Raw genomic sequence first — 27,481 nt, 5'->3', positions numbered from 1 at the left:
GTGAATTTAGCTGATGGAAGAAACAGGTCCATAAACTGTAGCAACCTTTATGAACACTAAATTTAATTTGAGAAGTTTGAATTGCTCTTTTAAATATTTTGATTTCTACTGTATACTTGTAAATCATGACAGTTCTCCATTTATGAAATGTGTAACTTAGTGAATTTCTCCTAAAACTGCAATGCTGATTTTTTTTTAAGTGTTCTGCATATTCCTATTTGTTCTCCTGTGGTGTCATTGACTAGAACCTTATACTTACTAATGTATCTCAAGAAATGTTATGGAATCTCTTGACCTATTATGCAACAGTCTAGTAGTGTTAGCTTATTTAACCAGATACATCTGAGGTATTCCAGCACCTGCCTCAGAACATACGCATAGCTGTAATAGAAACGTGGTGTTTGGGTTGCATTTTAGACACCCACAGTGCTTTATCTTAGCTAATCAGTCTCCTTACATGACATGCTTTGTTACAGCCATAGTACTGTTTTTCACAGTTGTGGGAGTACAAATCTATTAAGACATGGCCTGCAAATCCAGATCAGCCATTGGAATACCATATGAAACCTGGATGGAGTGGTAAGGGTATTGCACAAACAAACTGGGAAGTTTTTTGTGTAGACGTATTGATTTTTGTTAAGTGGGCGGATATTAGGAGTGAAATTTAGAAAATAATGCTGTGGGTCTGAACGAATAACCTCCCAAGTGAGCAGTGCGCTTGTCAGGACTGTGATCTGTCCCCAGCCTGAATCAGTGCAGATGCTCAGGGCCAGCAAACCAGGGGCTCAGAAGAATCAAAGGGTAATTGTAATTGGAAAGGCAAATAGTAAAACGATTGGCATTTCTTTTCACAGCTGGCACTGCAGATTTACCCCACTGAGCATCCTCAGAAGACCTGCATGCTGGGAAATGTACAGTTCTGCAAGAGGATTAGGAGAACCAGCTTCCCACCACACTCCAAACCTGGAGAAGTTTTCAAGAGTCAATCACAGCTGGAGCTTATACTCCCAGCCTGAGGTAACCCATGAAATTTTGCTCCTGGACAGTCATTTTTCTGAGTGCCTCTAAATCAGGTTTTGTAGTCATGCCAGATAACAAGCTGACAGTCAATCAGCTTAAATTAAAAGAGGTGGTGCAAGCTTTGCTGTCCTCAATCCTGTGAGGCTGCTCTGGAAGAGACAATGTCTGCTCCACCCTCCCTCCCTGGGGTACTGCAGCTCCCTATAGATTCTGACTGATGGCTGAGCAGCACAAGTTTCACATCTGATTGGGTCATTACTGGTGTTTTACTGTAGTGACTGATTTATTATGCAACTCTGTGGTTGCACTTTAATCAAAAATCCATATGACTTGAGGAATACAGGATAGGACAACAATCATTAGTCTAGAGTCAGTTCGAACCCTTAGGTGTTGAGTTGTCACCAAAAATATTTGGTTTCCCTTTAATATACAACGCAGCAGATTGCTTTCTTACTCTAAGCAAAAAACTGATATTGAATTAGAAGACCTTGTTGTATATGAAAGAAACTCAAAATACTTAAAAGAGGGGAACATAAGGGCAGTCATGTAGAATGTGATATCTGAAACAAGAGCCAAGTTAAAAAATGATTAGCTGTTTACCAGCCAAAGAAAATAAGTCTCTGTGAGACCTAACCTGCCTACTCCTCTCCTAAGGCTCACATACCAACTCATGGGAGCTCTCTGGTGAAAATGTACATTTAATTCTGATTTGTTTTACTTGGCAATTGTATTCCTCCAACCTTATTGATTTCAGCATTCAATTTTTTAATGCTGCATTTGAATAAAACATACCTAAGAGTTTAATCAATCAATCCTGAAAAATAATACCAATATCACTTCCATTTAATGACACATGGCATTATTCCTAATGATTGATGCAGAAGAAAAGGGATCAGAGCTACACACAGTACTATAGGGTGTAGGTAAGTAATGTGTTTACATGGTGCCAAAAAGATGTTTCTTTTTTTGTTCCTATTCATTCCTGATTATTCTTTCTTAGGCTTTTCTATGTGAATTTATTCTAAGAGACACTGAGTAATTTGGAAAAAAAAAATTAAGAAAACTTTTCAGTATTTTGGGTCTACTTTGAAAACCTTGGAGCACAGTAAGACTTAGATACCCTTACTATCCATGTGTTCTTCAGAAACCACTTAGATTTCATTTTTAACTATATAATTTACTAGGAATGATTGGTCCAGTTTTCAGAGACACATCTCTATGTCATTTCATGTGTATTTGCAAGGACTGGTCATTGATACATACAAATCTTTTAACAAAATCCTCATCACTTTCAACTGAATGGGTTTCTCCCTTAGAGAAATGCCATATATATTTTAAACCTCTAGCATAAAATAGAAATGTAATGTAGACTGAAGACTTTATGCTTGGAAAGTCTGTGTGCTTAACATTGTCTTACATGAGGCTTATGAAGCTCTTTTAACTCCTTCATGTAATGGGGGGGGGGGGGAAGATACATTTTTTTCTTTGGCATGTTTATTACATTACATAGGATGTTTTAGGAATAGCAAAATTATGTACTATTCCAATAAATTCTGTAGATTTTCTTCTGTAATTGATTTGCTGCTAATGAGTCCACTTGGTGAAATCATGTCTGCTACCATTTTCTATGTCTTTTTATGATCTTTTCTCTTGTCCCTGTGTCTCTCAGACAAACCTAATTTTTATCATATTGTGTGCTTAAATCAGATTATCTTCACTGCAATCATCTCTTCAGAGCATAAACACTCAAACCAGGTTTACCTAGTTGGTGTATTTAAAAGTAGTAGTTTACAGAATAAGTAATTAACTGAGTTTCACCAGCAAATGACAGATTTGACTAGTCATTGAACAATCCTCAGCAGGCAAATTTAGGACTGGTTTGAGGTATGTCTACATAAAGCTATGAATGCATATTTGGATAGTTATGTTTTGTTTATTTCTCCTTAGCTCTTTGAAAGTCTGGCTTCTGTTTTATAAAGTTTGTAATTTTTTCAGTTTGGAAAACAGAAGAAAATGTTCTGGTATTTACCTTGCTCCTTCACATGCCAAACATCTCAAACTGAAATAATTTCTGTGTTGTAGTGACTCATTCAGTCGGAGAAACTTAATGCATTTTACTCACATGAATGTTTTCACAATCATAATATTTTTGTGAACTAGTTAAGTGTTATTAACCCCATTTTACAGCTGAAAACCACAGAGAGAAGAGAGAACCCACACTTTCAAAAATGACCTCTAAAACCAAAAGTGCAAAAACTCAGGAGCCCCTTTGGAATTCAGATATGAATCATTTTGCCAGTGTCTCCTAAGAAATATAGCAATTTTGGCAATGCATTCTCTGACTCTTACTTCTTAATTTTATTTGTACCTTAACCATATTGTTTCAAAATGAAATAAACATACACTTTATTCATTAGCCATCAGATCTACTAAGAATAAATAATGCAATCCTGACTTCATGGTGCTGGTGAGTGCTATGCTCCAGCCCTTTATTCAGTAGTGATGCTATTTATAGAAAGCTCCTTCATGTGATGATGTTGCCAGTAACACAGATGTCCCTTGAATGCACTCTATTTTAAACAGAGGTGAAAGGCTAAGGAAAATAGAAAGGAACCCACCTTTAATATTTCAATTTAACAATAACAAGCAGGGTGTGGCCACCCTGAAACTGCAGCTTGTCGAATGCTTGGGAGAAGGGAAGGGTGGGAAAGCTCTCTGCTTACCAGTTCCACAGTCTCGTTAGTAAAAACACATCTGACACCAGTGATTGTGGCCTGAGAGATACAGTGAGAATGGGTGGTGCTTTCAGTAATTGCTGTGAATAAACAATCTTTCTAGTGTGTGGAAGGTAGCTGTGGAATGAGCAGTTTTATGAGTGTTAATGTACTTACATTTTAGAAGCTGTGAATGAAAAGTCAAGAATTCTTGGCTGTTAAAAAAAAGAAAAGAAAAGTTATTTATTTAAAATGCTTCTTTTGCCCCCAAGGACACAGTGACGCTCTGCACATAAATCTTTTCCTGAAAGTTTCTTCTTCATGCTTTAATTGGTGTCCTTAAGCTGGATACTCTGATATTTTCAGTGTTTAAAATGAGACTTAGTGGCTGCAAGTTACAGAAAATGCTGTCACTCCTATTTGACAGTGGTTTGATGGTAAATGAAATTCACAGGAAAGTGTGTAGGTCAAAGACAGAAAGAAATGCTCATTTTACACATGGATAATCCACCCTGGAACAACATGAACTTGTTCTTTTGGGTTTGGGGGGTTCTTTTGTGTGTGTGTATTGTTGTTGTTTTTTGAGGGAAGTGTTGGGTTTTTTTGTTGTGTGTTTGTGGTTTGGTTTTGTTTGTTTGTTTTTAATTAGAGGGTGACAATCTGAACTTTCTGTGAACCAAAAATTTCAAGCTTAAATAATATGTATTTACCTGAAATCAGCTTAATAGAAGCTAAGCTAGCTTCATCCTAGCCCTGGAGAAAAAAGAATTCACATAAATTTCCAACCAGAATAGACTTCCAGTAACCCACAGTCACCCAGAACTTGCTCTCCAACATATGAGGTCACCTGGAACAAGCACTTGATTTTTTTAATTCTCCTTTTATTGGGATTTATTCATTTAGTTCTGATTCAAGAGGAGTTGGAAATGAAGAAAAAAATATGAGTGCTGTGTAGAATCACAGCTAATGTGTTCTGCTATTCCAGAAAACTCTACCAAATAACTTCCACTCTGTTTTATCTAGCTATGAAAGAATTTTATTCTGAGAAAAGGGAGTATTTTTCAGACTGTGTAGCATGGTTGAGTGTCTGCCATAAAATAGGCTGTTCATTCCTCAAAAAAATTCTACAAGTAGGTTGTAGTGAGTCTAGTATCTAGACAGATTTTGTCTGGGCTCATTCGACACATGGAAAAAATATTTCATCTCATTTCTTCGCAAACTGACACCACAAAGCCATTTCATTTATTTTTCCTGACATGTTGTTGTGTTGTTCAGTACTGGATGTAGTCTCCCCTGACTTTGGAACAAACTGGTAGGATTGAGCAAAACTCTTTCCTTTTCACAGTGAGAAGGAAAAATGAGATCATAAAAGAGAAAGTTAACTACGGAGTACCGATTGGGGTCCTTGTACAGAAATGTCAAGCACACCTGAAGTAAATGACTCTGGGAAGGCTTGCTAGCCACACACTATGCAGCTATTTTTGTTGCTTTCTATACCTTAAGGCCTCCTATAATAAATTCTCATCTAGTGAGAATCTAGTGGGCTGTCAACTTGAACAAATTAATAATGCTGCTGATGGCAGAAAATAGCAGTACCTTCCCATCTGGGTCACCTTCTAATCAAAGAAGGAAGAGATCAAACCCCTTCCAGAGATAAGAAACACTAAAAAACTTGCAGGGAAGCTAAATATTACAACTTTTTTCTCCTGCAACTTCCAGCTGGGTGGGGGTGGAGAAGGAAGGAAGATCTGCAGCCAGCTCAGAGAAAGCTATAGTGTTTCTAGAATGAATGGGAAGTGCAGGGGTGTAAAACTTACTGCTATCTTAGACGTGAGTCAGGCTTTACTGAACAAGGGAGATCTGTTTCAGAGTTCCCTGCTGAACTGTGAAGGTGATAGGAGAACAAGATTCATTACAAAGATATTCAGAAGGTGCAAAAAGCTTGACTTGCCACTCTTCTTTTGTCTCTGTGGTTCTCTTCAATCTGGTACCCATGTTAGCAGCGAGGAAGCAAGACAATCTATTGTTACACTGATCCAGTTTGCTTAACAGTTTCTCAAATCAGTGCATAAGCAGCACCTGAGAAAAGAAGTAAGGATGTATCTGAACAAAAAAGTAAATCAATGATGGGGAAGTTCAGGAAATGCAGTGATTGCAGAGGATCCTGATAGAATAAGAGCAGAAAGCCAGCAAGCAGAGGCAAGTCCACCATAAATGTGACTCCAACAGAGTCCACTTTTAAAGAGTTAGCTAATAAATTATTCTAGGACTATAGCTCTTATTCTTGTCAAAGACTTCTGCAAAGAGATCACAGTTTCTCCGAATTTACAGCCAACAAATCAAAGGTCTTTTCATATATATCTTACCAGAACTGGAACTGCTGCTTGCTCACGCTGGCTCAGATGAGTGGCAGGGAATTATCAGTCTTCCCTCATGTCTTTTATCATCTTTTGTGAACCAAGATGTCTGCAGATGCTTAGATATCTGGGCCTCAAAACTAATTTCTACAAAAAAGAGTGCCAGTAAAATGTGAACACTTAAGTGGTCCTAGAAAATGTGAAGGGCAGAGAAGATGGGTGATCCCTCATAACTGAAATCCTAATTATTTTTAATCAACCATGAGTTAACTGTGAGTCACAGCACATCAGGGGTGCAACCATGAGCCTCAGGAGATCTGAGCTTAGTTTCCTGCTTGATGGCAGTTCTCACTCTCTGAAGCTGGACAAGTAATTTAATCACTGTTGGCCATCTCCAGCACAGGAGTGATCAGCTCTGACCTTTTGCCTCTGTTGCCTCTCCAGACTGAAGGCTCCTAAAGCATGGCAGTCTGTCACTACAGTGCCTAAACTCTGTGCAGCCTGATTAGACAAGGGGCCCCTTGCACAGTCATCTGGCAAACACCATAACACAGTTCATAAATTATAATATTTTACAATAGCCCTTTCCGTCAGTTCCCAAGGAGAAGACATAACACATTGTGTTAAAGGAAAAACTCTCATCTGGTAATATTAAAAATGTTCTGAACTGCTCTCTAATCACCCAAGAAGTCAAATGAAGTTGTAAAATCCCTTTCAACAAGTTGGTGTGATTTTAACCTGTCTTCAGGTCTGAGCTTGGAAATTCCTCCTTTGAAGAGAGTTCCTTTGAACAACTAAGGTATGAAATGAATTTCTCGAAATGTTCATGGTCTTTCAGGGTTTCAGGTTTTGTTCTAATATTTATCAATGCTTTTTGGCTTGCTAGAGCCTTTCTGTCTTGAATTCATCATTTAAGAGGGGAGGACAAATTCAGCTATTGCACGTACCTTAAATGCAATGTGATTAATTGCATGTGCACTGCAAAATGACAGCAATGACTGTCTGAACTGTCCAAGCACAGAGAGCTGTTTCTGTCAAATACTTATGGTATGACTGAACACATGCTCAAAGTAAGATCTTTGTTTAGTAAATATTGAATATTCCCTAGTCCTTTATATCCTGTCGTCATTTCCTTTGTACAGCTTGCAGCTGTAGTTTCAAGCCAATGTACAAAAATAATTGGTTAGACAGAGTTCATAAGTGTATTTAACTATGTAACAGAGATATTTTTGATGTTTTTTCTTCTCAACAAAATTCTTGGAGTTCTGTACCTAAACTGTATCCTGCATCCAAGCTGGCCTACACTGACATCTTCTGTGTATAAGTCAGTAGATTCATTTTTTATCCATTTAGTGAGTATAAATATACTGTAATGCACATAAAAATCTATAAATATAAATATACACTTATCTACATAAATATATATTAAAAAGTAGGGAATATATACAAATATATATAAAAAAGTAGGGAACTTGGCTGCAATGTAGTCAGATTGTGGTTTTGGAGACCAACAGGCTTTAGGGTGGAGATAGCCATTGTGCTGCATTAGCTATGTTCTCACAGTTTAAGAAGCAGTAGCTCAGAGCACTTTGGTCCAGACAGAAAAATACCCAACAGGAAAGCAGTTCCCCCATGTAGAACCATGTGTTTCACCAGGCCTCTGAAAAGAGGTAGGTGGAAGGGGATATTGGCTAATTTACAGGTGGTCACAGGTTCCTGTGTGTTGGGCAGGAATGGGAAAAGAGGGAAATTGTGTAGTGGTGAAGCCTCGTGAGAAGGAACATACACTGAGCTGTAGGAGACGTGTGGAGGGTTAGGAGGACTGTTCCCCCTTAGTCTCACAGGACTCACTCCACAGTAATGCCTCTGTGTGTTGGATTTCAGAACAAACATGGAAACCACAATACTGCAGGGTGGTTTTGTCAGTTTTGTGTTGTGGGCAGAGCACACAGGTTTTGGATTGAAATCTTCATTTTATTTTTGCCCAATAAATATTGAAATGGATTCTTGGTTTTGTGATTCTTTTTTTTCTAGTTTGTTGTCCCCTTTCTGCATGTTTCCAATCTCTGAGTTGAATGTGGCAGTGATTAACACGAAGACGGAGTTAATTAATTGAATAGTAAATCTGTGTTAGGGCTGCTGCCTCTCTCAGTTCTCACTCTCTTTTTAAGCTGTGCCAGAGGACTTGGGCTGTGTAGGGCTAGACAGAAGAGGATTTTGGATGCTGTTAACAGCTCTAGATTAGGAGGTATTGAAGGTGTAAGCACCATTTAAGTATGCTGCTGAACAACTCTTAGAAAGTAGTATGATTCAGCTCAGTGGCCTATAGGTAGAAGGCAAACCATTATTTTCACTTTTTCTGCCTTGTAGAATTTATATATACTTCAAAGCCAGGGGATGAAACCTGCAAATTCTGAAAATATTTAAACTCGTTACTTCCTGAGAGTTGTTCTGTAAATGATATCAGAAAAGTCACGGGGGAAAAAAAGTAATAAAAAACCCCCAAATAAAACTGACCAACAACTTAGATGGGGTGGAATTCATGCTCAGTTCTCTGGAAAGGCTCCCAGCCTATGCATAGCAATCCTGAATGGGTAGTGTTCAGCAGGCAGCATCCTATTTTCCATCCTTACCAACTCCAATTGTTGTGATTCATCCAGAGTTGTTTTTTTCCAGTTAAGATAATGGAACAGCACAATCTTCCATGAATATGAAAGTCAGAGCCTCTGACTGAAATTGAAATTGTTCTTTTGACAGAGTAGCAAAAGAAAGATGATAAAGTAACATTATCACACCAAAGGAAGCAATACATTTGCAGTGTCAAGGGTATCAAACCAATGATTAGCATATTCAGTTTCAAATTAACCTCATTAGAAATTGTAACTGTAAAATCTCTTTTGAAAAATTACTTCAAAACTGAACCTTGCCCCGGACAGATGGCTGGAATTTGACCTCTTTGTAATTGCTTTATTTTTTCTCCTTTTACTTTAATTCATTATGATGTCACCAATAAATACAATAATCTGTGTCTTCTGCCAAAATACTTCAGAAAATGCTATCTGTCTTCTAGGGGGAGAGTGGAGGGCAGTTCTGTTTGGTTTTTTTTTTAGTGAATTAAAAAAGAAAATAAATATTATCTAGAACACGTATTTTATGATTCAACAGTCTGAGGCCATGTTAAGAATTAAGAATTATTTTATTGGTGTTTCAGTGCCAATTCATTTACATCATTAATTCTGTTGCAGAAGTAAAACTGCTTCATGAAGTCTCAGCTCCTGGATCACAGCCCACAGCTTCACAGTCATATCTCCTCATGGGAATTTGAACACAATATTCCCCCAGGTGCTACAATTGGGTCAGCAGCTCTCCTGGGAGCTCGGCTGTAGACGGGGCTCTGTGGGAGTTGGAAAGCTTTAGCACTGCTCCCAGACACCATCCAGGGTACAGGAAGGGAAGATCTATTTATTTTCTTCAGGCAGAATATGGAATAGGAGCAGATCTGTATAATGGCTTTTCTGCTCCACAGTTCCCCAAGGCTATTGCTCAGCTGGAAGCAAGGGTGGGTGAGTCAGCAGTCTGTCTCTGTCCTTAAGGTGTCCTTATCCTGGGCACTACTTAGGCAGTAAAACTGTTAAGATTTTTCATTCAGATCCATGACAGGTGGTGGTGAACATATTTCACTGCTATTTCCAGAACAAAAAGTTGTCAGTGTAGCAAAAAGGGTAGCTCTAGCAGCATAGATTTTGAGAAGTAATTTTTTTCTTTCTTTCCTTAAGACTCTGGATTAAGCTCTTTCAGTGTTATCTGGCTCTCTCACCTGTTCCAGCTGCACTAGCAGGGCTGTATTTAGTTTGCAAGGTTCAAGGTTAGTTTGAGGTTGGGCTCAGACCATGGTCAAGAAATGTAAACAGGTGAAAAGCGTGTGAACACATTTGGGAAATGCCAAATGGTGTTCTTCCTCCTCCCCATCCTTGCTAGTGAAAGCCCACTGACATTTTTGCAGTGAATTCTGTAGGAAAGAACAGATAAGCACCAAGACAAAACTGCAGCATAGCCAGGCTCGAGCTCAGATGAGAGTTTATCCCTCCTCTGAAAACCTTAATCAGGCCAAGCTTACGTGGGACTGGTGTTTGCTGACTTATTGTTTCTGCCTGTCCTTTGTGAATCATGGAAAGGAACATATCCCAGTGCTGTCAGAGATGCATTCAGGCTGCTTTAACCTGTTTACAGAGGCTCTCGGGGTATGTCTGCATTGCACAGTAGAAATACCTGTTTTGGCCACACTCAGGTTTCCTCTGGAGCCTGAAGCAGTACCATTGTGCCAGTGGGGCTTTGAGTAAGACTAATTGTCACATGCTGCTCCCTCTGTGTGGCCATGCTGAGGGCAGTGCAGTCCTGCTGCCTTGTGCAGGAGAATGCAGGGAACTCAAAAAGATCTGCACCATGGGGCACAAAGCTCTGCTGTCCTCACACATATTTAGGATTTCTTCTGATTTCAGACTTTCTAGTTTCTGCAAGTGCTTCAGCTTATTGTTGCCTTTTATTTTAACAGGAGACAAACTCACATCCTTCTCACCAGAGAAATCAGCCCTCGTTGCTAGCAGTGCTGAACTATGGTCATATAATGGAATAGTTGGTGATCTCCCAATACCTTAGTTTCTGATAAAAGAGACTGACATCCAACAGTCAGGTATGATGCAATGCTCTTGTTCTTGCCCTAGAGATCCTGTTCTTACAGACCAAAAAGCCCAAACTCACACAGGATTGCCCTGGAAACCCCACTGCTTACTGGGAATGGCTGCTCTCAGTCCTTTTCTCCCCAGCTCCCCTGCTAGCCCAGAACCTTCTCCTTTTCACCTCACTTTCCAGACAGCATCTGCTTTCCACCAAAAGTGTGCTGTACAGGCTCTGAAGAGAGCAAGAGATACATGCTTCAAATCTAACAGAAGTATGAACTTCACAGGACTATTGCTTTGTACATCTCCAGGGAATTCAGAGTTGTATTGCAGTGCCCAATTTCCGTGGCTGATTGGCCAATTTAAGGGACTCAGTTCCACAACCAAGTCTCCTCTGCAGCATGTGACTGGCTGGATGGTACCCCACATGTGGATTTGACTTCGAAGAACTGGGCAGCCATCTGCAACATCTAAAAGTTTAAATTGAGTTTGCTATTATTTGGTTTCTCTTGCCTGAAAATTCCCTGGGTAAAAGCACAGTGCTTGCTTTTATCTCCCTTGCTACTTCCTCAGCTGCCTTCAGCCCATTTGAGCTGTACCTCTTTGCTATCCTGGTTCATGTGAGTAAGTCACTGAGGTGAACTAAAATCACCTAAGTTAAGGTTAAAATTTCTATCTATAACCATGTTTTCTAAGGTGAAAATCATCTACTTCTTTTCCTTCATTCTTATCCCTGCTTCTTTTTTCACACTTTCAGGCACAGCTCTATGAAAGCTGGTAAAGTGTTGATGTAAAACTTTAACAGTTGGCATTTGGTCTCACTCCCACTCTGCATTTCTTCATTTCTTTAGCTGTGATCCTACAACTGTGTGTGGGTTTGTGTTAGAAACAGGATCACTGACATGGTACAACATTTATCAAGGGAGGGAGGGAGACAGGGAGGAAGGAAGGAGGAAAGAAGGACAAGCTTGTTAAATTGACTTCATGCAGGTCTCTTAGAGGATGCCCTTTCCTTCTGTCCTGGCAAGGCTTTCTCTCCCTCCTTCTCTGTCTTTGCTCACCTGAGCAGTCCTACCTGCCACTTGTAGGTCACATTTCTTGTAATCAGCTCTTCATATTCTGTGTGTAGAGATGTGTAACATCACATTAACAAAGTCTTACGTCTTTGTCTTGTGCACCTCTTCACCAAAACAGAAAAGTGTACTTGTACCACTAGGGCATGTGGCACACAGAAAAGAAGCAGCACGTCAGATTAAAATAATTGCAGTTCTGTATTGTAAGGAGGATGTGTTAACAGGGCTTTTCAGGCAAGTCTGTTAGCCTCTGAGTGCTCATGGGGGATGCTGGGTGGTATAATGATAGAATTTTCACATGACCAGAACTTCATTACATCATTTGTTAGCATATGGAATGCCACAAGGGAGTTCTACTTTATTTAACACAGTAACAATGAACAGCTGGCTGCATTACAGTCCTCTGTGTCAGAGAGGATGCAGTCAAAATACATTAGTCTAGTTTGAAACATTCAAATTACTTTTTTGTAGGCTGGCCAGTATGCCCTGTGAGTGAGCAAAAACAAGGAAAAGACAACTCAATAGTGGAAATAAAATGTCAAACATAATGAGAGACTGAGCGCTAAGCAGAGAAAATATTGGCATGAAAGGTGTTAGAGGGATTTAACCTGTTTAAGTGACATGGATTTTAAAGGTATCTAGTTTCCAGGACTGCTCTGTTGCCTACCAGGACTTTAAGCCAAGGGTTATATATGATACAATGTTGATATCCCTATTCTGATAAAATTATGATTTTACTTGCCTGAAAATTCCAGTGTTAAAAAAGTCAGCTATTAGCTCCTTTCGTATTCCTGTCAGTTTAGCAGGGACATTTGATCATTCCCAGCTACTGGCATTGCCTTGTCTATTAGGATTGTTGTGCAGCACCTCTGCTCCCTTCCCCTCCAGCCATATCACACAGCATCATTGCTGCTGCACTGAGGGCACCAGACATCCCTGACAGCTTTGATATGTATTACATAGAAAAGTCTGGAACCTTCTGCACACTAGCACTGTGTGATGTGTCCCAAAAGCTGGCATGTGCAGTTGCAGTCCCTGTAATGGCTAACAGGCTGTGCTACATTCGCTTCTTCTTTCTCTGGGCAGCCTTTACCAAGTCTCCTAGTTTTTCCAAGTCTCAGCTCACCAACTAGAAAATTAGGATTAAGCATAATTTTCTCACGTGTTTTGACAGATGGATGGTGTTCTCTGATCTATTCCATAGCAAACCAGAAATACTCTGCACAAACTCCCATTTATGTAGGATTTTTAGAGAAATTTACTCAAGTACATACAGTATTATACAAGTTAATAATAGGAAGAAAGGGACTTAGATGTCACTTCTTGACAGTTTGTGGTATTACCCACAGACCTTTTCAGAGTGCTTTGCAAATGCAGTTTTACAAGCTGAAAAGGACATTGTGTTCCCACAGTTCCTATAAAAGATCTTTTCGTAATATTAAAACGACATTGACAGGAAGCTTTCTCTCATGACTGGCCTGATTATTTTTTTATTTAAGTATGCATGGTTACATTTTGGCATTTGTATTTTTCTAATGGCCAATAGAATAACACCATCATTAGCTTTTCTTGTCATTAGGCACAGTTAGACATATTTAGCAAGTCCAGTCTTACAGGAGCTGCTGGTGTCTTTGGGCACTGGTGTTTTTCTGCTTTTTCCCCAGCTCACCTGCTATTCTGCTTTGGACACAGATGGCCAGAACAAAGAAAGGGTTTCCAGCTTTGGCCTTACCAACTGCTGAATGAACAACTATTTGAGGTTTTGTTACACATTTAAATCTTACTTACTCATACTTAAATGCCCAGACGAAAGGGGATTCAAAATTGGGAAGGAAAAGAAAGAAGAGTAAAAATTCAGCAATAGTCTTGAGGTATCACCTTGAAAGGAGATTTTAACAAGATATCCCTGTTTAAGGCTGAACAATTGGAAAAAGGACTGAATGATATATTACAGATTTTTTTCTTCAGACACACTTTTCTGATCTGTGAAAGACAGTGAGGGTGAAACACTTTCTTCAGTCCCAAATACAGTGAAACAAAATTCATCTTTATGAAGATGAAAACTAATCTTTGATCAGTTCCTCTGAAACAAATACAAAAAGACTGACATAGCCTCACACCTAACAGTCACTGATGGGGAAAGTGAGGACTGAAGGTGTTCAGGGTGGGTGAAATCAGCCTAGTGCATTGACTTTCTGCTGCTTGGGTCCATAACTGCCAAATGCACCTTTGGAAATGGACAGGAAAACACAAAATGCAAAGGTTCTGCCAGTCAGCAGCAAGAAAACAACACTCCTGCCTTTCAAGCAAGAGACATTCAAACACAAAGATACTGTTCTTAAACACAGCTCCTTGTGCTGAGGTGTTAAATCAGCTTATTTACCTAACACAAACATGCCTGGAATCTGTGAGAAGGAAGGTGCCTGCCTCCTGCAGCATCCCAGCTGAGGAGACAGGCAGTGGGATGTGCAGGCAGTGCTGGTTAAAGGAGGGATGAGAACAGTAACCTGACTCAGCTTGGTCTTTGGATGGTCTCATTCTAAGTGAATTAAAGTAAGAGATGTAGCATTTCATGTTGGCTTGAACATTTCAAATTACACAGAGGACACAAACGTAATAAAAATTTTATTGCCTTCAGAATAATGGAGGGATTTATTATGGCTTTTGTGTGAGAGCAAATGCTGTAATTAAGGCTGCATTATAAAAACAAGTGTGACAAGAGCTATTTTTAAGGTTCTCAAACTCTTTGACAAATTCTCCTTTTAAGCTTTCTTGCTTCCTTTAACAGTGGGGGAAAAAACATATGATGTAAAAAAAATCACAATCACAAGCCCATATTAAGCTTGTTTTAAAAAAGTAGAAAATTAAATAAAATACATATTCTGATTCCAGTTTTCATAACTTAACAAAAATAGGTTTAGAAGCACCACAGTAGGGTTCAATGGGGAAAAGTAGCTCCTATATAGCATTTTCTATGCCTACATTTTTTAGATAAAGAACAGCTTAACACGGTTGTTGCCTAAACTATGCATCCTAAATATTTCAGCACTGAAGAGCTAACATGTATTGCTTAATATTCTCCTTTTTACAATTTAGCATTGCCATTATAAGGCTTTGATGTATTGTATCACTTTACAAAGTCAGTCACTTCACTGTTTGCTCAATGCATGTTTTGCTATATAGGGATGAAATTAAGCATTTCATAATTGATAATTCAGTTTATGTTTCTGGAGTATTTCTGCAAATGCAGTGCCACAATGGACATTTCATCCTGGGACATTCTGGTGCTCAGCAAGAGCTGATCCTAGACGGGGTTTCCTACCTGCTGGGAGGATACTCAGTAGCTGGAGTTATAATGATAAATAGCCTGCAAGTAAAACCTTTTATAAACCCGACTGGATTTAGCCTCTGTGTTTTCATTATAGCCATTTTCCAGACACCAAAAGTTGAGTTTATTTTTTGAAAGAGACTCCACAAGTATAAACTAGAGCATAACTTATTTGTAAATGTTACATGTTTTATTGCTGAGGAGCAGTACCAAAACTTTACACAGGACATTGAATGCAGTGCTAGTAAGGGAAAATGATCCATCCTCCCTATGTAGAAAGCATTACGTCACGAAGGGATGGAAACAAAGAGCTCTGAGGGACTGGGATAGGCAAACTTCCCTCCATTCACAGGAAATGGGTGAAGCCTTGCTTGAAATTATTATTCAGACGTTTTGTGCTGTGAAGGAAATGTCTCCTGATAGCACAAGCTATTGGTTTCCTGTTGTGAACTAACAGTTTTGGCATAACCAAGAATGGACAGGAAGGGCAAATGATTGGGGGTCATTGGAAGGACTTACTTTAATGAAAAGACCAGACCAAGCAAGTGGGAAGAAATTCAGCCTGAAAAAAACCCTGAAATTAAAATGGGGGTGAGGGAAGGGGGAAGAAAGGGGCTCAGATGATGATTGCTACAGTGGAAATAAATCTTTGTGGAAATAAACAGTAACAAAAAAATGTCCCCATGAAATGTTCACAGGGTTAGCAGGGGGAACACTGTTGTTGGGCAGGAAGTATCGCAGGGGGAGAAAGCCCTTTGTGTCCTACCTCATTAAGAGCCTGCTTCAACAAATACATATCCGGCTTCTACCCTGAGGAAAGCAATTTTTGGAAGTTTTCACAGATGCAGAATTGTTTTGGGTTTTTTTTACAACTAGGACCTTAGACCAGAGGCCCTTTCAAGTGCTCTTTCTCAGCCAGGGTGTATAAATAGCAGTGCCAGCAGGTCCCTGCACTGCCTGAGCCAGCTGAGTGTGCACCTTCCAGGCAAAGGGAACTCAGGCAAAGGCTCACACCACATGTTCCTGCCTCAGGCTTCCTTCCCAGCCTGCTGCGAGAGAGGAGAGGCTTCCCTTGTCTTTCCTGAGGCGTCTGGGGATCTGTGCCACCTTCCCAGGCTTGCTGATGCCCTGCCATGTGCACTGCTGTGTCACTGTGGCTCTTCTCTCGAGGGGACAGTGCAGAACTGGTCACAGCTCCAGAGGCCACAGAGCTTCCTCCTGGAGCATGGCAGGGCAAGGAGGCAGCACTTGCTGAGCTCTCCCCTGTCACCCACAGCATTTCACTGTCAGCACCAAAAAGGAAATCTAAAAATCCCTATGGTGTTGCAGACACTTTTTTTAGATGCCAGCCCAAGTTTCGCTTCAAGCATTTGAAGTGCTTAAAGGCTTTTTCTGAAAATCGATAAAATCTGCCTGGATTTTTGTGTTATGTGCTTTTGGCTGCAACGATTTTCACCCTTGCAAAGATTATTTTGATTGTATGAAAATTCAGGTTGTAGAAAATGGCTGCCTGGTTCAGAAAAAACCATGGAAAGAGTCACTTTTTTTTTGCTGATTCTTAAAAGGCAGCCTGTAAAGAGTCTTTTAAGATGCCAAACCCACAGGAGTTTGTAACAATGTGCCTGAATTTGTTTTTGGATTTAATGTATGTAGACTTTTAAAACTTATATACAACATTTCTGCTTTTTACTCTCAGAAAAATACAAACTTCAGTCACATTGGAATCATGCTTTTTTTTTAACATCTCCTTTTAAATATTTTTGTTTCCATTTAGGACTGCCAACATTACCATGGAAACCCCCAAAAATAAAGACTTTCCCAGCCTTGTGAGAGTACACCTGCAAGGGCAAGAATTGCCTATCAGAAGTGACTTCTTCATTATGGGTGTCACCTAAGGACATTTTGTGTGGTCAGTATGACTTTTTATCTCAAAATATATTGAAATTATATTCTTAGCATCAATACAATTTGGTATCTTGCCACAGACCAGTAACAAATGTCTGTTGCTATCCAGTGTGCTCTCTTTAATATACAATCTCAGTTTCAAGAGAAAAACCAGCTCTTGACAAACTGTGGAGTTGAGTTTGGAAGCCCTGAAATAACAAATGAAATAAGCACTCATCTCAGTGAGACAAACATGCAAAATGAAGATCTAATAAGCTGTTTTATTATAAATCATGCCACTGGCTTCAGAAGGACTTGGATCACAGTTAACAGAGAATTGCAAGAATTCATCTGCTGCTTCCTAGTAGAGAGGTGGAGCATATTTACTAGTGAGCAGTTGGCTACTATCAAAATGGATCTGTTTAGACTTGTCAACATTGTTAATTTTATACTTTTTTGTTACAGAATTAAACATTTTGATCTGAAATCTTATAGCTGCAACTAGTTCTGTGCAGTTTTCAAATAACAAAAAAATTTTAGTTAATTACAGTGGCTTAGCATGTATTTTTTCCAAGCAGAAGGCATCTATGGTGTTAGGACTGAATTCAGATAAACTGGCAGTATCTATGGATAAGACTTCAAGACAATGTTCTTATAATTACAAACCCTCAAACCAACATGATATTTCCATTCTTTTGGTGCCTACACTCTGTTCCTAACTATATGAATTGTATATTCTACTTGCCAAATTGTTAAAATTTCCAGTATATGAAGGCTTTTGATATGTGTACCTCTCTGCAGTGTAGTGGAAATTTGACAGCAAGTCTGCATCAGTAATGAGCACCACTGGGAAAATAGAATTTTTTTTGTTTGTTTTTCTGTATTAAGGACTTTCCATTATTCCAAAACCAATGAAAAACTGAACTTTAAATAATGCTAGAAATATACCTTTGTATTATTACCAAGAGCACAGGAAAATCACCTACATATTTTTTGTTGTTATTTAAGCATACTGAAAAACCTAATTTAAATGCATTCAGGTGTCACCAAGATTTGCTTTTCACTGCTGTTTTAATGAGCAAAGTCCTTGGCAAACAGCAAAGAGCTGTTTTTCAGCACAGACAAACCTCAGAAATGTTAACTGTAACATCTGCATGATATGTCTCATACCAAATGATCCTGTTCAAATCAATAGACACCTTGGGAAATTAGATGCTATTCCACATGAGCAGGAGCATCAGACCTCAGCTCTACAGGAGTATTGAAATACTAAAGGAAGAACAAATTTTGTCCTCAAACCAAGTGTTTGCAGTACAGAGCTGAGTCTAAAGAAGGAGAGAGTCATTAAAGCAGAACATTTAGCTGTATGTGACAAATCACTGTCATGAATGTTGTACCATCTCTGACTATAATCTCATTAGAATATTATATTTTTGCAGGACTGGAGCTCCCTGTTGTACAAAAGAAAAAGTTTCCCAAGGAAGTCTGGTGTTTGTAAGAAGAAATCTTTCCAAAAGTGCACAGGTACTATCAACAAGACACAAGAGTGTTGAAGTATTTTTTGCTGAATTTACCAGCTTTAAGTACTGCACTATCAAAGTTTTGTATATTTGCAGTCAATCAGGTTTCTGTGTCACAAGAGAAATGTTTCTCCAACAAATGCTGATTCAAATGCTGTACATTCCCACTGCTTCAATTTTCGCTCTAGGCTAACTAGATGATTATTTAGTGTTGCTACAAGCTGTCAGATTACTTATGCTGCTCACCAAAGAGGTGGTTGTGTTTCAGCGTTAGGCAGGGAGTGTTCCTGTGTGTGCATCTGTGCCCAAAAGGACCATTTCAAAAAGGTTTGTTGCCTATGTTCATTAATAACCTTTAATGTTGGTTGTTCTTGCAGATGGCAGCAGAAGTTGAATTTCCCTGTGAAGGTGGGTAGGAGTGGCAATCAGATGAAACTGGGAATGGGTTATAAGTGCATTAAATTCTTCTGTGACAAAAAGTGTGGAAACTGCAGATAGGTTAAATGCATGAGGGGTTACCATGCGGGGTTAATTTTTCAGGAATGAAGTGGAGAAATTAAAATGAAATTAATTGTAGTGGAATTTGCAAACTGGCATAGAATTGAGGTCAGTCATTGTAAAATTATTCTTCTTCCTCTGGCTGGATGCTCTGCACAAGCTGCAATTCCCCCTCCTACAGTGTTAAAATCACTTCTTTTCATTTGTGCATGCTTTCTGGAACTGATGAGATTAAAACAGCATAATACCACTTCAACTCAATAGGGAATGATTGCAACTGAAAAGCATTTATTTATTTGATGTGAATCATTCTGTAGCACATTTCAGTTCCATACGGGAGAGAGGAGCTTTTTCATCTTTTAAATGTTTACTTAAACAGGAGAAGCGAGATGTCCCTGTCCCTGTCACCTTTACTTTGCTAATGCAGCTGACAAGCACCTCCCTTTATAGTGCTGATGTATGGCAAGAGGACATCTAGGATAGTTCCAGCTATTCTAGTATTTATTGTTACCACAAGTCTTTGCAGTTGTTTATGAGGATCCTGGTCAGTGTAAAAAAGAAATAATGATGTAATATTAGTACCATAGAAAAGGTTACAAACAAAGAAAAACAAGTGGGATTTTTTTTGATATTTTTGATAGTCACTGTGTGTTGGCTCCACCTTGCTAGTAGATTTTAAAAGGAGATAGATATTAAATAGCCACAGGTTTGTCTAAAAATAAAGTAGATGCTTCATGGGGAAAATTTTCTCTTAATTAAGATGACAAGTGAATTGTTGGGAGAAAAACTTAATATTATGGTAACCATAGTATTTGACTTTTAACTGTATTAAAAAACACTGCCTGTTTAATGACAGCTTTCTTACACTAATGCACAGCTTTGGGGTTTTTTTTTTCAACTTAGTTAACAGTACAGATCAGATCCTTTTATTCCAATTTACATACATGCCAATCATTCCAGGATGGAACTAACGATTGTATTGTAGGAAGAGAGAAACAGAGTTTGCAGAAAAAGAACATACACCAAAAAATCTTTTTTTAGGACAATTAATGTAATTGGAAGGAACAGGCAGGCTTTTGGACTCAAAGTCCTTTCTCTGGGTCTGAAAAGGAGTGGCAGAATCTAAGATAGAGATGAGATTAAGGCCCAATTCCTCTTAGTTTAATCTAATTATGTTAGTTAGGCCACTGGAGAGATAAGGGTACTTAGCATGTGTAGAGCAGAGCTCCTGTCCATGTTACAGCAACCATGCTCTGCTGGGGAAAGGTGTGCTGCAAGGAGAGCTCCACAAGGCTGCACATCAGTTTCCAGGGACCTCCTGGGGTCCCTAATTGCTGGCAGGCACCCAGCCATCCTGGCAGCACACACAGCACTACAGCCCAGGCCCTGGAATAGAGGATCTGGAGAGTGTCCATACAGCCCAAGTTAATGATCTGAGGTTTGCACACTGGGACTGTGCCTCCATCAGTGACTGACTGACTGCTGAGGAGCCTGAATCCTTCTCAGAGACTGAGAGCAGCTCAGTGCCTGTCATTTTGGGAGCCTCTCTGGAGTCTCCCCCTTTTGCTGGTGGGAGGACAAGATTCCAACCAGGCAAATGAATGGATTACCAGTAAGTCTTGTTCCTTGGCCATCTGGATGTGCTGCTACCACCAGGCTCATTTTTCAGCTTGAAGAACGTAATGATTTTGGCAATGGCTGTGGCTGCTCCCAATCATTCTTTTAACAATTTCCATTACCCTGGCCAGTTATTTCCAGGGTCTTGGCCTTTTCCTTCAGAGCTATGTGTTTTTATGCTTCAAGATCTCTGAATAGCAACTTGTACAAGTATGTCCCTTTGTGTCTACTCCTCATCTTGGAGCAGTTTACATACAGCAAATGCCTTTTGAATGGGCATGTGACAAAGTGACTCAGACAATGCTCTCTAAATAACCTTCCCATGGATAGTGAGTAAAAAGGAGACAAGTATCAGCTCTCCATTTTGCTGGACAGGGCATGCACACTAAGCATATAGTCAGGTGGAAAATAATGTGGGTTTCACAATGGTGTCAGTAGCAGACCCCAGCTGTTCCCTCCAACATAGCACACGTAGGGACTCCCCAGACAGGGCTGGTTTCAGCTCCATTTTACTCTACAGTTTTGTCTATCTTTAGTTTTTTTTCCAGCCCCAACAGGCATCTTCTTGTGTATTTTAAGCTGAAAGAAAAGTCAGCAAACAAAAACTGAGCCTACACAGGCACCCAGAAACAAAGCTGTCATTATAGCATATGCAACTGCTTTTTCTGAGGCATTGCTAAGTCTTATTCTCTCAGATCTGTACACACTGTCCAGTTCACATCTTAGACCATTGGGGGAAGAAAAAGTTCCCAAACGTGCTTGAAATACTAAACTAGTCCCAGGAGGAAAAACCTAAACAAACACTGTCCCACTCCCTGAACACACCCGATCCTTCCCTAACCTAGGCAGCCACTGACACTCTTATCACTTTCTGCCAGCAACTCTGACTGTCCCATTCTCAGAAGGAAGGCTTACACTGCTTGTACAGCTTTTTGTCACCCCTGCAAATTGCGTGCCTCAGTCACTGAGCCAGCTGTTCTGCTGATGCTTAGAAGGGCTTTCACACACAGAAAGGAACTCTGTAGAAAAATGCTGCTGCCCTAAGACTAGGTGGTGACTAGTGGTGACTGCTCATTAGGTCACCCCCGGTGACTTGTGGTGACTGGCGCCATTCGTTACACAAGGGGCCAAACAGCAGACACACATTTTGGCAGAATGGCTTCTGAATGACAAGTTTCCTGTTATCAACCTTTACCAGTGGATGTACACATCACAGTAATACAGACCAAGCATCTCTAATTACCATTGCTAACTCACAAAAGTAGGCTTGGAGAGTCTTAGCCCCTTGACAGAAGAAGTTATAATAAGAATCAAAGCTGCACTTGGTGACAATTATCAGTTACCACCAGAAATAAAGACATTTCCGATGCCATTTCCTTGAATATATGGTTAATAGTTTCAAATCTTAGAAAGCATGTGCCAGCTCCTCCCCATCATCCAGCTGCACTGACTCCACAGTTTTTGGATTCAGTTCAAATCTTGTTTTCAGTATGACAAGAACTTTTGCCAACACTGTAGTTAAGCAACAAGAATAATGCCAGTAATAAGACAGACAAATAAAAATACCTTAGCAACCAGGTAAGGGTCTCAAGCCTTGGAAAGGCTGGGTAAGTTTTCAGCACAAATAGGACCATAGCAAATTAAGCAGGTTTGCTTAAATTATACCTGAGATGGCCATTCCTAGAAACAGGTCTTGAGCCACAGCCTAACTTCTCCTTTCCACATGGCCTCTGCAGCCAACCTGAATCCAGACTGTCTAAAAGTGCTGTGTCCTCACCTCAGCCCTTATCAGAAAGGCCACAGAACATTTTTTCTGTCTAGCCTTAAACATATGGTTTCATCACAAGGACAGGTGGGATGTGGGGAGGTGAAAGGGACAGGTGATGCTCAGAGCTTGCCAGCACTGCAGGATAAGGGTCAGATGCTGGGAGTGAGCTCAAATTTTCTCCAAGTGTACCAGTTAGTTCATCAATCCCAAATGTGATCCTGGGACCTGATGGGGAGTTTAATTCAAAGCAGTAAATTTGTTCTTTAGGCTGTACTCAACTCACTGAGCTTCCTTATCCACTGCCTCAAGGAAAGCCCCAAAAATTACACATTAGACATGCACAGTTTCATAGCAAATGCAAATACACGCTTTAAATGTCATATGAATGCAGTGGATTGCATTCACAGTATGCTGGTGGCCTACTTAAATACTGGCATTTTCTTCTCTTAAATGCATATGTAATTTATAATAACCAGCTAACATCAGGAAGCTCTTCATGCTCCAAGGCTGAAATGCTTGTATATTATACTTGTATACTGCACTACCCCGAAGACTAATAGTAAAACAAAATAGGAAAATTCACTCCCTAGAGAGAAGACTCCTCGAGGCTTTAAGGACATATAACTTCCAATGAAGGCTTTACAAAAGAGCTGAAAAAAAAGCAGTGTGACTAAGGCTCAAGACTACCCCAACCTATGTCTGTCTGATGAGGTGCCTGTGGCACTGCTGTAGCATTACAAACATGTACCAGTAAATCCATCTCTGAATGCACTTCATCCCTCTTGGGAATGAAGTTCATCCTTCACAATACAACATGGTCTTCTAAACAGAAGGAGAAAGAAAAAAAACATTTATCATTCTTGTGCCAGGCAGAGTTCGACTTGAAAGAAACCGGATGAAATGTGTACCATTCATCTAAGGAACAAATCCACACTACAGATTTGTCTGAGAGACAAGTGAATGCGATCCAAAAAAGCTATCCATTTCAGAATGGGAGGCTTGAATTCAGTCCAACCAGAAAATGCATGCTGAGTAGCATCCATTTATTCAGAGTAGTAATGGTTTCTTCTAAGAGCACGCTGCCTTGATCATTGTGTTAAACATAGTGTATATAACCAACAAAAACTCCCATCTTTGCAAATGCAGGCTATCTGCCAGTTCCACAAAGGGATTTTTTTTCTAAATAGCTACTGCATAAGGGCTGTTGCCTGCAGAGCAGGTTTTGTATGCTCAGCCTACTGCGATCATCAGGTCTGAGTGCACAGTAAATGGAATTCACAAGCCTTTCCAAGTCACCTCCTGTGTAAAGCCCTGAACAGACAGTCCCAGAAGTGAAGTAAGGAACAACTTCCCTCTCCGCCCCTTTGGGCAGCTCACATAAATGCTTTTAGCAATACCTAAAACAAGAAAAACACCTACAGCCACTTCACTGGGACTGACGGAAACAGAACGGAAATGAGAAACTGATTAAGTGGAGAGCCAGCTTCACATGCAGAGAAACTTCCAACTTTCATTCCTAACGATTTTTTTTTAAAAAGTGATTCAGTTTTGCTTGTATTCCCTTTAAAAAAAATAAAAATCTTGGCCCATGAGCTCTCAGTGCCTACACAGATGAAAGCTGTGTGAGGCCTTAAATGACTTCAGCAGGAAACTACTGGGAAGGGGAGGGGTCTGTTTTCTGACAGTCCCATTACACATTTCTAGGAAAAATCTTTCCAAGTTCTGTGGACGAAAACGAAACAGAATTACAGCACTGCCTCTCTTTTGGAGACAATCAAACAATACTTTTCCTGCTCCCATGCTGGAGTGCTGCAAAGTAATCCCCTTCTTTTTTTATCTCTCCTCTCTTTCTCAGGATCTTGAGGTCAGAAATAGCACTTCAGATAGAAGAAATTGTTAGAATCAATGCATTCAAAGTCTGGTCAAATATTTGTTCGTTTCAATAGAACCTTGAGGAATACTTTGTTCTGCAGTTGCATTCACAAATCCTTCTTCTATTTCCCAAACCCCTCAAAAACTGTTTAGTGAGCTCAGGAGTTTTCTGCTTAGGAGCAATGACAAAGCACTCAACTCCTGCAAGACCCTGGCAGGGAAACTGAGCAATAGCAGACATCAGCCAACATCACCCCCAGATCACTGGGGTGGAAGGTCATCTTCAAACAGTATTTCCATTTTTCCCCTCTCGCTAAATTGCTCTGGGAAAAATCCTCTTTTTTAGTGTAATGTAATTAAAAATTAGAAAGCCACCACCACTTACACAGAGCTGCAATTCCTGGCCACGTTGGGAGTTTTAACTGACGTCTCCACCCAAGCAGTGTGTGGAACCAATGTAATGGCTAAGACAATTCAGACCTTAAAATGGAGAGATACTGCAGCTCTAGCTGTTTTTATACATCAGTACAAGAGATTATTGGAAGCATTAGAAAAGAAATAGAAACAGAGGTGAGTTATGGCTACTAGTCTGATGATGTGCAATAAGGAATATGTGAATTACAGTGTAAAAAGCAAGACAAAAGTACAGCATCACTGGACAGTATTACATAGTGCCATGCTCAGGACCAAGACAGGCACAAAAAAGTGATGACTGCTGGGACATACATCATGGGAAACAGGTGCACTGTTTTTTATCTGTGTTTTTAGAAAAGCCATAGTCCTCAAAGGTACATGACAGCCTGGGATAGACAATACAGCTTCTGTTCTGATGAAGAAGAAAGGTTCACTGTGAGCAGACTTGGCCCAACTGCCTAACAGTTACAGTGACTCGATGTGCTCTGAAAATCCCTCAGTTATCAGAAAGCTACAGCTCCCTAGTTATCAGCTCATCCAAGCTAACTCTGCAAGGGCTTTTTTGTTTCTTGAGAACTGAGCTGTGCTGTTTGACCAAACAAATTTCTACCTTTTTTCCCAGTCCTTACATGCAGAGACCCAAAATCAATGGCAGGGCACAATGATGACAAGCATTTACCTTATTGCCAAATATATTTCCATGTAAGTCCCTGCTTACAAGCAGTTCTCAACTAGGTGCTAGTTCTAGATGCAGATTTGTAGCAATTTAATAATTACTTAGTATTTAATGAGTATTTAGTAGTACTTTGGTAGATCTGCTGTCTATCTGGAGATGCTAGAGACAAAGAATTTATCCAGTGAAGAAAATCAAGGTATAAACTGTGTCCCCACTGAAAACAGAAGCTGATTTGCTACCATCAGTGCTTCATATTTTCACAGGGTATTGTGCTGTGTATTTAGAAATTAAGTTAATAAATAAATAAGCAATGGAAGTATTTGACAAGAACTGAAGAGGGGTGAGATAACCATAAAGCACTTCTGGGGTTTTCATCCACATAAACAAATTAATGGTTGGAAGGTTGCTTATAAATAATGAAAAATCATTGTTTGTTTGAAAAGTCGAAATACCCAAACGTCAGGTAATGCAGCTCTTAACTAACAATGTAACAACCTCTCTCAGAACATGTTAAACCTGAACATCCTTGTTCCATATCTGTAGGTAGGACTCACTCTGCAAACTAGATCTACCTAGGAACATTTTTGCACATTCTAAAAGGCTCTAATTCCCCCCAAAAAATGGTGTAAGAGAGAGAATTCTGTATTTTCTGGAATGGTGATAAAATTAAACAGGTTGAAAATAACACTACTACAAATACAGCAGCATTTAAAATTATTAGATTGAAATTATCAATCTGACTTCAGCACAGAGTTAGCTTTTTCCATTAGAAATATATTTAATATCATTTCACTCTGTTACTAACCAGGATTATTTAATTCTGAGGACAAATTTATATAGTTGATATCACTGAAGCACATAAACAAGCTGGGCACTTTTCTAAAATAAAACTGTAGGACGTCAATGCAAATCAACTGTAAAAATATATTTTAGAATTATGTAAGAAGTAGAATAACTTAGTTACAGAGCATCTTAATGAGTAAAAGCAATATTGTTTTGCAGCTCACTTCTGAAAACCAAAACAAAGACTTCCACTTTGCTTTTTCCCCATTGATAAAAAAAAAACCTTGCTATTTTTTGGCGTAAACCCCCAACATTTAACCTTTTTTTGATAAATAATTTTGATAAATAATTTTGATGTATTTTGATAAATTTTTGAAAAGAGCAACACATGAAGGAAGGTCTTCATGAATCATGTAGGCTATATATTTTTTTGACAGCTGAAATTAAATTTTGGAATTAACAGTATTGAGGTAGAGGGGTAGTTCAGAGTTACTGGAAGAAAACTGTCCATCTTAAAACATTTTCCTACAGGTGTACTCTGAACATTCCTTATGCTCTATTCTTTTGACAGGAGTGATTTTCCTTGGACATTAGTGATTCATGATTAGTGACTCCAGATCACTTCAACAAAATGCAGCCTCACAAGGAAGAACCTGCAACAACTCAGAAATCACAGCATTAAAAAGAATCCAAACTCAGCTAACAACTGCCTCTTCTGTAAGTGAAACCCATCCATCTTCCAAAATCATCTCACAGGGGAGGAGATGTCCCCAGCAACAGTAAATGACTGTAACAACCCAGGTAAACTATGGTTAAGGCAATACTTTTGGGAAAAGCTTTGAAAAAGTACTTTGACTCTTTTATATCATGTTTCTATCAGATGGATTTGCTAGATTTTAGCAGTCTGTTTTACTTAAGCTGCTTTCTGATCATCACTGTACATTTGCAAAGTGTATTTATCACCCAGGGAAAGTCTTCTACAGGCCACCATTATTTCCACAGGAAAAGGGAAATATACAGCAAAGGCTTCAAAGATGGGAGTGAATTATTTCATTCACAAGTGCAGCATGTGCTCTCTCTTCTGTAATGACACAGTACAGAAAACAAGATGTAATTAATGCAATTCCTTTGCCAAATGAGTGGGATCTTATAAAGAATTGGCACATAATTCTAATTTGAGCTTTCTTGTTTTAAACAAAACCAAACCCAATACAGAACAACATAATGTACTAACACGGTCTTTCACCATATTTTCCTTTTTCCCCCAATACAAGTGTCTGC

The 27,481-nt window shown here is 39.4% G+C and overlaps 1 long non-coding RNA gene across 1 annotated transcript; it reads left to right on the top strand.

Moving 5' to 3' along the window:
• Window positions 1–505: 505 nt before the first annotated feature.
• Window positions 506–27,064, top strand: LOC146432666 (uncharacterized). Its single transcript, XR_014854272.1, has 5 exons — window positions 506–579; window positions 855–1,017; window positions 16,943–17,077; window positions 18,492–18,576; window positions 26,772–27,064. It is a non-coding gene; the product is annotated as an uncharacterized LOC146432666 (long non-coding RNA).
• The last annotated feature ends 417 nt before the right edge of the window (window positions 27,065–27,481 follow it).

Source organism: Lichenostomus cassidix, chromosome 10, assembly GCF_008360975.1.
Source record: "Lichenostomus cassidix isolate B80296 chromosome 10, HeHo_3.0, whole genome shotgun sequence".
NCBI classification, from domain to species: Eukaryota; Metazoa; Chordata; class Aves; order Passeriformes; family Meliphagidae; genus Lichenostomus; species Lichenostomus cassidix.
Note: the sequence above shows the minus strand (reverse complement) of the source record. Positions and strands in the feature narration are given on the sequence as shown.